This window comes from Rhipicephalus sanguineus, chromosome 7 (assembly GCF_013339695.2).
Source record: "Rhipicephalus sanguineus isolate Rsan-2018 chromosome 7, BIME_Rsan_1.4, whole genome shotgun sequence".
NCBI classification, from domain to species: Eukaryota; Metazoa; Arthropoda; class Arachnida; order Ixodida; family Ixodidae; genus Rhipicephalus; species Rhipicephalus sanguineus.
Genome location: NC_051182.1, coordinates 83,952,704 through 83,963,524, shown reverse-complemented (window position 1 = coordinate 83,963,524; position 10,821 = coordinate 83,952,704).

Sequence of the window (10,821 nt, the reverse complement as noted above, 5' to 3'; positions counted from 1 at the left end):
CACCATCCAATCACTCGACCTGATGCGACGAAAGGGGCTAGTTGGTTCATGTTGGCTTGGTGATGCGCTTACGGTAGGGAGACGTTACAAAGTACACAGGACACAGTGTTGCCCTTGTCCTCTTAACACTGTGTCCTGTGTACTTTGTAACGTCTCCCTACCGTAAGCGCATCACCAAGCCAACACTCGACCTGAATCACTTCTCTTTTAGGGATTGTCGATGAAAATTTTTAGTCGATTAACCGTTAATCATTCGTCGATTTAGCCTTTGACCGATTAATTGCTTTCTACGTGATGTTTTAATTGATTAATCGATTAATCGACATTTTTGATAGGTGCTTTAAAAAGGATATCTCATTGTTTGAGAGGCATTGTATGTGTTTGATCTCGACCCAAATATTCCTATCAGACCCGCTAAAAGTCACACGTGCGCATTTCTGTCCCCGTGAAAATTCACACTTTCGCCCACTTAACCCAGAGTGCCCGTCGTCTTTGGGTGACGTCACGGATTAAACTATCTGCGGCCATCATCCATGCACAATTCTGCAGCAAGTCGCATTTCCTCGAAGCCTGCCCACTCGAGCGCACCGATATCAGAGACACTTTCGGCGACCACACTGGTCGAAAAGTCGCACCGGAAACATACAGCGTGGCCGAGGAAATCCCGAGAAAGGGAAAAGAGAGATGAGGAGGAAGAGGAAGTACATAAGACGCTCGCAGTCGTAAGGACCGTATCATTTCTCTGTTTCTGCGTTAGACATTGTTGAAGCCCTCGATAATACTACAACTGCGTACTGACGTGACATCTTCCTTGAGATCACTCGTGCGAGATCGCACAGAAACATGCTGATCGCAAACAGTCCATCGGCACAGAAATCTGCGGGAAAGAGAGATGTATTAATTTTAAATGCGAATCATTTCTTAGCGAACCAAGGTACTTTGAGCGTTCCTATCTATCTATCTATCTATCTATCTATCTATCTATCTATCTATCTATCTATCTATCTATCTATCTATCTATCTATCTATCTATCTATCTATCTATCTATCTATCTATCTATCTATCTATCTATCTATCTATCTATCTATCTATCTATCTATCTATCTATCTATCTATCTATCTATCTATCTATCTCCTTAGCTTCGTGTAGACAGAAATTGGCATGGGAAGGTAAGAGGGTTTGACGAATATGACTGTCTGGTTATGACATGAATAACGCTAAATCGTGTAGCGTGTGTCGTCAAACCCTTCCCTCCAGACAAGTATGGCACATACCCGTTTACCTCGGGCCATGGTAAGCGGGTTTGCGCCACAGGTGACTGGCAGTTTATACCATTGAATGATGCGAACAGACATTGGTAAATTAAATGTGAGAGCTTAAAGAAAACAAACCGACATCGACAGCGTTGCCTCACGAACGCAAAGAATAACATGAGTATCCCAGCAGAAATCTAACCCAAAGATTCCGCGTGGCAGTCATGTATTCTACCACAGAGCTACTACATGTCTTGAAAGTGATTTGTTAAAATACCCTATGCTGGTGTAATGTCGATGCAGCGTCGAATGTTGTGGCAGTGCTGGCTATCCAATTTTATAATAAAGCAATAAACATTACATATGTACTCCTACGACATAGGCGTCATGCTCGGTTAACGTCGATTGTGCTTCCAGTGTTGGACAAGTTTAATAAAGATTACATTTCTATGCCTATGATTCAGCAAGCTATATTCAAGCGTTGCTCGACCCCGAAGAAATACGCTAACGAAAGTTACGTATGATAATCACATCATCACACTGAAGTGCTCTTCGTGTCGCTGATGTCTGTGCTCTAATGTGAGTTATAACGTCACGTCAGATCATTGGTTGCCCTTCAAACGCCAATGTAGTAGACGTGCCTGGTAAGCTAACGATGTGCACACAACCCCTCCATTTACAAAAAGACGTCAATCCACCTCGTAAGGCTTTGCTCAATGCCAAAAAAATGTAACATAGAACTACTCTCGGACAGCTTCGCATGACACCGATTCCCACAAGGCGTGGCATCTGCCGAATGTATTGCCTTTAGGCTAGAATGAACGGCAGCTGCACCAGTGTACTTCACATGTTGCACCTGGTCGTTGCCTGAACTCGGCGCTGCGCACACCTCTCGAGTGTTGCGTACAGCCGTAACTATAATAATAATAGTTGGCGTTTAATATCCAACACCAGGATATGATTATGAGGGATGCCGTAGTGGACGACTCCGGCGATTTCAGCCACTTGGGCTCCTTTAACCGACATCAAAATTTAAGTACACGGGATCAGCCATTTTCTCCTCCATCGAAAAAGCGGCCGCCAGCGCCGGGATTTGATCCCACGACCTTTGGGTCAGCAGTAGAGCACTATAACCACTAGACCACTGTTGAGCCCGAACTGTGAGGGCTGTCTAATGTGTCAGGCATTAGAAAATATAGTAAATCGCGACTGTTCGCCCTACGTGTCACAGCTGCGTCACAGCTTGTCACGGCTGCCAAACATGCGAGTGCACTCATTACTTAAAGCTGCATTTCCCCCGAAATATGCGACCGTACAGTATTACCAAATGCTACACGAGCGTTTTTTTCAATATTAATTGACTGTAGGCGAGACGTTTGATAAACCGATGCATAAGGTGGCGGATTATGAAACGGGTCTATTAGACCCTTTTGATAATCCGCGACTGCGCTTCCTTGCGCTGCATATTCGCAAAACTAATGGCGACACCTGACGTGCTACAAGTGTAGAGGAGCGTTGCACGTGCTGGGGTTTGTGTATTATGCGTGTTTATGTGAACAGAGCTGAGTCTACAGTTTCCGCGTCATAGCGCAAGTAAACTGCGCTTGAACGTGCTGCTTGCAGAAGTGACTAACAGCCAATATTTGGGCAAACTTCATCGCAGGAACGCTAGCCTTGCAATCATGAAAAGGGTATATACGGTGTAAGGCGGACAGTGGGGCTACATGGTATATTCCATAATCAAAAATTATAATTAGCGTCCTTGTATTAGATATATACGGATCACTTATTCATGTCACCATCATCATACTTCATCAGTGCAGAGCAGCGGGCCGGGGCGTACTGGCTCAGGCCAGCGTCTCTGACTTGTTTTATATTTTATCCGTTTCTTTGATTGGTAAATGATAACCTTTTATTTGCTCAGGAATGAAATATAGTGGCAATAAGAACAAATCAAGAAATAAACAACGCATAATAAAATGTGGCACTTCTTGCACCATGTAAGGAATGACACGCACATAGCGTTGCAACTGTAGTTGAACTGGTGGTTTATTGAGCCAACAACATTGAGCACGAATTCTGAGCCTCGTGCTGCCAGACCACCTGGGTGCCGGCCCCCTAGCGGTGCGTCTTCCTTTTTCTGGAGAAGGGTCTCGTAGTCCCACATGTAGCCTGGGGGCATTCGCACTCGAGTAGAGCGTGGTAAAGGCGGGGTCATTGGATTAGGACTTGGCGACACTTCTGAAATATGGTTGGGCTCATCGACAGTTGGCTCCTGGGATGTCGCTGCAGGTTGGAGACACGCTAGTATTTGTGGCATTGTTGACCATGGGGTAACCTCCGGAGGCCCTTCATTTGGCGCGAGGTGCTCTTCCAGGATAGCCTCTCACTCGAAGGGCTCCTCCGTCTTTAGAAGATGCTGCCGATTTCTTCTAAACTGTGTAGGACCTTGGAACCACTGAGCACTGCACTTGAGCCTTGGGACCCCAACACCTGTCCTGGCGTATCCTCACAATAGCTCCTTCATGTAGCATCGGTAGGGGTCAACGCCATGTTAAGTTCCGAGGGGGCTTGTGTGAACTCGTGCTAGGCGCTGCAAAGACCGGCAGCCTCCGTCTTCCCATGAGCAGCTCGCTGAGTGTCTGGTCATCCTCTAGCGGGGATGACCGGTAATTCAGCGGTTCCACCCAGAAATCTCTGCACCCCCACTCTTCTTCAACAGTGATTTCCCAGCTTGGACTCGCTTTTCAACCAAGCCGTTGAACCTGAGAAATCGCGGGATGGATGTAGTGTGGAGAAAATCATACTTGTCTCTGAACGCCATGAACTACCGAAAGGTAAATTAAGGACCTCCTTCTGTACACACTTCGAGTGGTAGGTCCTGGCTGCCAAACATCATTGAAAGTTGTTACACTTCCGCCTTGCTGGTTGTCTGAGATAAGTACTCGACTTCGGGATAGCCTGAGGCCGCGGTTCTCCCGGAAGGACGCTGAAAAAGCTGAGAGGTTCGACGATGAAGACCTTGCTGGTTCAGTGTTGGCACCTCTGTAGGTCTCCGGCATTTATTCGCATTCACAACTACTGTATTCGTGGCTGCGGAATATAAGATTGCGGAACACCTTGTTTACCCTCATCATCTAAACACACGGCTGCCAGTGGTGCACGCCTCGGCGCTGTCCTTGCGCAGCGCAAACCAGGGTTTCATGAATATGGCGTGGCATATGCAAGTCGTACGCTTACTAGAGCCTAGAACAAATACACAGTCACGGAAAAATAATGCCTGGCGATAATATGGGCCCTTGCAATGTTCCAACCTTATTTGTGTGGCTGCCCATTTGTTGTCACACACCGTCATGCACTATACTGGTTGTCGTCATCGAAGGATCTCTCAGGCCGTCTAGCCCGCTAGGCACTTTGCTTTCAAGTCTTGGACAACCACCTGCTGTACCGCAACAGCCGCCAAAATGCTGCTGCCGACTCCCTCTCGCACTCCTCCTTGCCTGAAGACAATTTCCCCTGCTTAATAGCTTACAGTGCCGTTTCTTCCATTGATGTCCACACCGTCGCTATTAAACAGCGCAAAGATAAATGAATCGCCTTGGTTGCAGACTTGCTCAGTGATCCGTCGGCAACACCATCTACTCGCGCGTTGCGTCTTGAAGCCCACCATTTTGCCATTCGTGACGACCTGCTTCACGGACGAAATTACAACACCAACAGCCACCAGTAGCTACTAGTGATGCTCCGCAGGGTGCGTTCTCCAAAATGCGAGTCGTTCCACTCTGATCCGCAGGGCGCGCACTCACGGGTATCCAAAATTAACCACCGCATTCGACATCGATACTTCTGGCAGGGGATGTAGCGCTACTTGCAGAAGTTCGGTCGCTGCTGCCTTGATTGCCAACCCCGAAAACCATGCAAACTGTGCAAAACCATGTAGCAGGATTCATCTTGTCAAAATATTCATACTAGTCAAGCCTGACCAAACAGAAATGTCGTACTAATCTTGTTCTCTTTCATCACACCACGGTACAAGTCACGTGTGCAGGTTTTTTAAGTTTTGTCACGCGTCAGCTCGTACTCCTGCCCTCAAGCCAATCCATCGCCATTCTGATCGCATCAACAACGGGTATGCTGTGCACCAGCAACCGCTCCCCCCGCTTTGCACCATTCATCATTCATTTCAAGACAGCGCAAGATTGCAACGTCCTTCGCCCTGACGTCGTGCACCACTCAAGTATCATGAACTTCAGAGCAGCGATCGTGAATCTACACATTCAACAGTTTAATAGCGCTCCCCTCAAGCAAGACGCGTTCAGCGGGACCCTTGAGGTATTGTAAACAAATAACTAAACATTTCAAAATCATGCTTTCATGAAAGTGGCAAGGAAATAGATAACTTTGTCGGATACTGCGAAATTGTGAGGCGGTGCCATCATTTTTGTGTATGCGATGCGGTGATACCGTATGATCCTGGTTATTAGGTATAAATATTGCCATTGATGTTCAGTCAATATCTAGAGCATGGAACTGTAGCAAAAACACATTTCCTGGGAAGGTAAAGCAAACCGCTTCTCAATGACAGCGCTCTTGCATAAAGTTTTCGATTTTTCTTTCGCGCAATAGATCGATTTTTCTGTGCTTGAAAGACCAGCAGCAAAATGGAGGTTTCTACACAAAATGTCCACACAGGCGTATGGAAGTGACTCAGTTTCACAGCCCAATCATGGGGATGTTTTTAATATATCAGCTAATGATGCACGTTTGAATGTACGTGAAGTGACGTGCCGTAATCGCTTTCAAGCACTCCTCCACAATTGGAGGCATTAAAAAAATTGGATGCTCAAGAAGTACTTAAGTAGGTTTAATAAGCAGCGTATTACAATAGGGAAACTAGCAGACATTGTAGTAGGTGTACTGCCGGCAATTAAGAGTTTCGCTTTTTTTGTTTTCGGAATCTGAAACTGAAATGATAAGACTTGTTTTTTGAGCTCATTTGCGACTGGTAGGCGAGGTTCGCTGATAGTATGCACAACCGCAGGTGTCTATATAAATATTTGCTAGGATCTATTCGACCGAGAAAAATGTTCATGCATACAGTCAATAGTCTTCATTTAGGCTCAGTTAGATCGAAGGAAAGATTCATTTTTAAAACCTAACGAAAGCGTTATTTCAGCAAAATATTGAATATTGCATTCGCTACCCCAGGAAACGTATTAAGGACTCGAAATGCACTATGAAATTCTATACAAACCTCCAAAAGCACTTAAATTGTTTGTGTATCTCAGGCAGATTCACAAATGTTGTGGCACACAAAAATGAACCATAATTTTCCCACCGCCGTATAGTAAAATGAAGAAAAACAAAAACATGTCATTCATAACCTAGTGAACAGCAGGGCTGGGCAGTATCCCTATACTCTTGTATGAAAATACGCTCTCAGAGATACTTTTGAGTACCTGCATTTTTGCATCGAGATGCATTTAAAATGTATTTCTATCTTAGTAGTGAAATACTTTTACAATGTATCGATTATGTCGCGATACAGTGCAGCACACGGCATCTCGTTGCACTTTTTTTGGTATTAAACGAGCTCAAGCAAGATGGCAAAACATTTTAACTTCGAGAGCTTGCTCGTGCAAGCGGCAGAGGTGCATGCATTACACCAAAAGAAAACATGCGAGGAGTCATGACCATCGGCAGGGATGAATAACGGCATTTATCAGATTGAAACTGGAGACACTTGGGCTTCTGAACGGTCAGAATAGACCTACGTGAGAGCGGTAGCTTTTCGGTACCGAGATGACTCGAGAAGATAAATCTGCATGCTGCTGGAATTTCCGGTCATGAGGGCGGTGTTTATTTGCTATGACATAAACTTGTCTTCCTCTACAGCTGTAGAGAGACTTCTCTTTCGCGAGTCTTGTGTTCAGAGCTATCCGAAGAAGGCCTGTTTTGAAGCTGATGCTGCTTAAACGAAAGTAAGGCAACAAACTTGTCAGCAAAATGGAGGTGAATAAATTGATGTATGCTTTATCTATATTCACTGTTGATAGTCAGCAAATGGAACGATATGTTTGATTTGGAAGTTGCACTGCACTGCAGAATTATTCACAATATTACATCGCACTTGACAAATATGTTTGCACGACCATAGGATTGCCTTCGAAAAAACTGAAATTCTAGCAGACCCTAACCAACAAAAACGGCTATGACTGGAGTGGTGGCTCACCTGAAAACACCGCAAACTTGAACCGTTGCAAATGAAACCTGCCGTCAGTATACATTCACGGACTAACCGCAGCAAGAAAATCAAGGCAAACCGAGTCGCGAGTGAACTAAACCGTCCTCAGCCACCCCCAGCCCATCAGTCCCACGCATCCGCAGCAACCACAACACAACCACCTCAACGCTCTCACCACCAAAGAAGACGCGCCTGCCCTCCTCCTCCAAAGCGGCTTCGTGAAAAACGCTAAAGGTTGCACATCGACACCGCCGCTGTCACTCCCCCTGAAGAAAGTATCGAGTTGATTCCGAAACGTCGGGAAATAAACTCATTTTTTGGTTGGGGCCCTCTGAAAGTCTCAATTATTTACCCAACTAGACTGGCAATTCTGGCAGAATCTTCAGCTTTATGTCTCAGTATCTGTATTTTAGGCTTTCAGCACATGTATCTTAAAATCTGCAATCCGGAACACTTTTTATGATTTACTCTGACCAGCCCTAGTGAAAACACGCCCGGTGCGCAAATAGCCTGGCTTCTGGTGACGTTTTTCCTACAGGCACTAGACCTGAAATAATTGGGTTGGACCGATGTCCCAACCACAACAGAGATAGAAAAAAAAAATAACACCATTTTCCCAAAGGGAACCCTGATTGGATGCGAAGCAGCAGCGTTGCGCATGGGTGGCGTCACTGGTAGAACGGCGCAAACGCGGGTGCTGCGGTGAGCGCTCGAAGATTCGTTTGAAGCGATGGGTGGCGTAGGTCTTGTTGTTTCGGGCACGGGCGCTGGACCGGTGCTGGCGCGTTAGCGCCGTTCAACCCGTGACGCCACCCGTGCGCAAAGCTGCTGCTTCGCATCCCATCAAGGTTCCCTTTGGCAGGGTGGTGTTAATTTTTTGCGCGTGAACCGACGAGTCGGCGGTGTAGCGAGCGGCGGTCTCGGTAGCGGAGCGAGCGGCGGTAGCTGCAGGTGTTGCGGGCGAATGGACGAGGCGGCAGCTGCGGGCGCTGCAGCGAGCGTGCAGCAGGCGAAGGAGAGAGTGACGTCAGCGCGCACTGCGAGGGGAGCGTGACGTCAACGCGCAGCTGCGACGTGACCTACTTGGCGCCGCTACAACAGCTGCGGCGATGGGAGCGCGTTGCGGCGCGTTCGTACGGACGCACGGAGGGACAGCGTTACACAGGCTGCTCAAAGAGCTGCTTCGCATGTAATAAGTTTGTCCATAGTTGTTCTCCTGAAGCCAGCGTCACCCCCGATGCGGGGTTCACCCCTTCTTGATTCCGCGTGCACAGCTCCATTCATTCAAGATGGTGTGCTCGTGACTCAGCGTAGCGCAACTGAATGTTACACAAAGCTTGAATAAGAAATCATAGAAATTTTCGTATTTGCTCGCAAAATTAATAAATGCTTCGCACGGTTCTCTGTGCTGAAGAAACATTGATGTAACTTTATGGAATTTATTTTACAGACGGTTGAAAACTGTAATGTAATACTTCACGAGACCTCATATCTTCAGTGTCGGTCTCTTTGAAGAGCTAGGGAGCCTCCTGGGTGTCCGAGTTAGGAGTGCTTTTCATCGTCATAGCTCTCATCATTTTCATTAGGCTTAAGATAACAGTTGCGTATGTTTTCAGTTACACCATATGCGTTCATGGCGCACCTAAGAGAAGTCAACTTCTTGCCAAAAATTAGATTGACGCTGACTGCATTACTGTGTGAATAACAAATTACTAATTAACTCGTTTTAACACATGAGTTCGTCGTCACAACACACTAAAATACATTATAGCTAGACACAACATAATGCCACGGGGTCGTGACGGCCACGAAGGCAGCAGTCGGCGTATCCAAGATGAAACTCTATTTGGCCGAACTTGTGGCCGGGAAACGGAAAGGCAAAGCACAGCAGTACACAATGTATACTAATAGCAGCGAACAGGGCGTCGGCCGTCGATAAAACTAATCATCGTTGGGACGCGCCGTCTTTTATACATCATGCGTCGAACTTCAAGCCTAATCACTGGTGGTCGCGCAAGCTCTGGAATAAGCTTGACTGTTCGCGTGCTGCGCGCAATCATAACAAAATGATCTACCACAATCGCGAAGCTTCTCAAACACTGAGGCGCGGTCGGCGTCGAGCGTTCCCAATCGTTCGTGCGGGTCAAACCCGAATACATCAAAGCCGTCGAGCGTTCCTGACCGTTCTTGCGGATCAAGCCTGAATACATGAAAATAAAACAAGAAGCGGGCGTGGCAATGCCCCCATCAGTCTAAGCATCGTCCCGATGATGACGATTTTTTCAGTAAAGTGGAGTGCCATAGGGTGGTCTCCTGAGCAGTAAGCTTTTTATATAAATATGAATTCCAGCGTGTGTGCAACCTACGCGGCATATTTTATTCCAGATATGTGGATGATATGCAAATCGGTTTTAAATCGTGCTAGCTTACAATGTGCGACTGGCAGACGCAGCTTGGTTTAAACAAAGTGACCAAATGGGCACACGAGAATGGCTTTAGGCTCAACGCGAGACTCGCGACACCGATGACGACGCTCTTCACTAGTTTAACGCAAACTGCTGTAGCAGGCAACCTTTTTCGCGACGAACGCACCTCCACAGGAGGTGCACTCTCCCAACTCGTGCCGTTTTGCCACAGGGGCTAGAAAAACCCGCAGGCGCCGTTCCCCATAAGCCAGTTGTGGGAAGTCTCTCTCCCAACATTGCAGTGCCCTTCGACGAACGGGCGCGCGCGCGAAAATTTGCGCTGTTTGTGAGAGCAAGGAATGCACTTTGGGCGGACGGCCGCTGCTTCCTGTGCGGGAATACTGAACAAAAAGAGGCTGAATGCTGGACGGGAACAAAAACGAGTTTTCTTCTTTAAAAGGCGCGAAAAAAACCACAACGGACAGGTAGGAAGGAGACAGGACGACGCGCTTCTAGCAACTGAAGCTTTAATCAAAAAGCGAAAGAAGATATACACACACATTACAAAAACTAGAAGCGCGTCGTCCTGTCTCCTTCCTACCTGTCCGTTGTGGTTTTTTTCGCGCCTTTTAAAGATGAACTTCAACCAACTCGCTCAACTGTCCCTGCTAACGAGTTTTCTAGTTCATAGTACCGACAGCGGCAAATATTCTGCCGGCATAGGGTGCAGAAGAGAAGCATCATACGCGGTATCAGTAGATAGAACCGATGAAGAATCAGCGGGGAAGAGTGGCTAAGTTATTCTCAAAGACTGAGCGAAAATTGCTATCGTCAGTACCATAGTCAGCCGAGATCAAAGCGAGAAGGATAGACAGAGAGCAAGACAAGGAGGAAAGAGAAAGGAACAGCGACACACA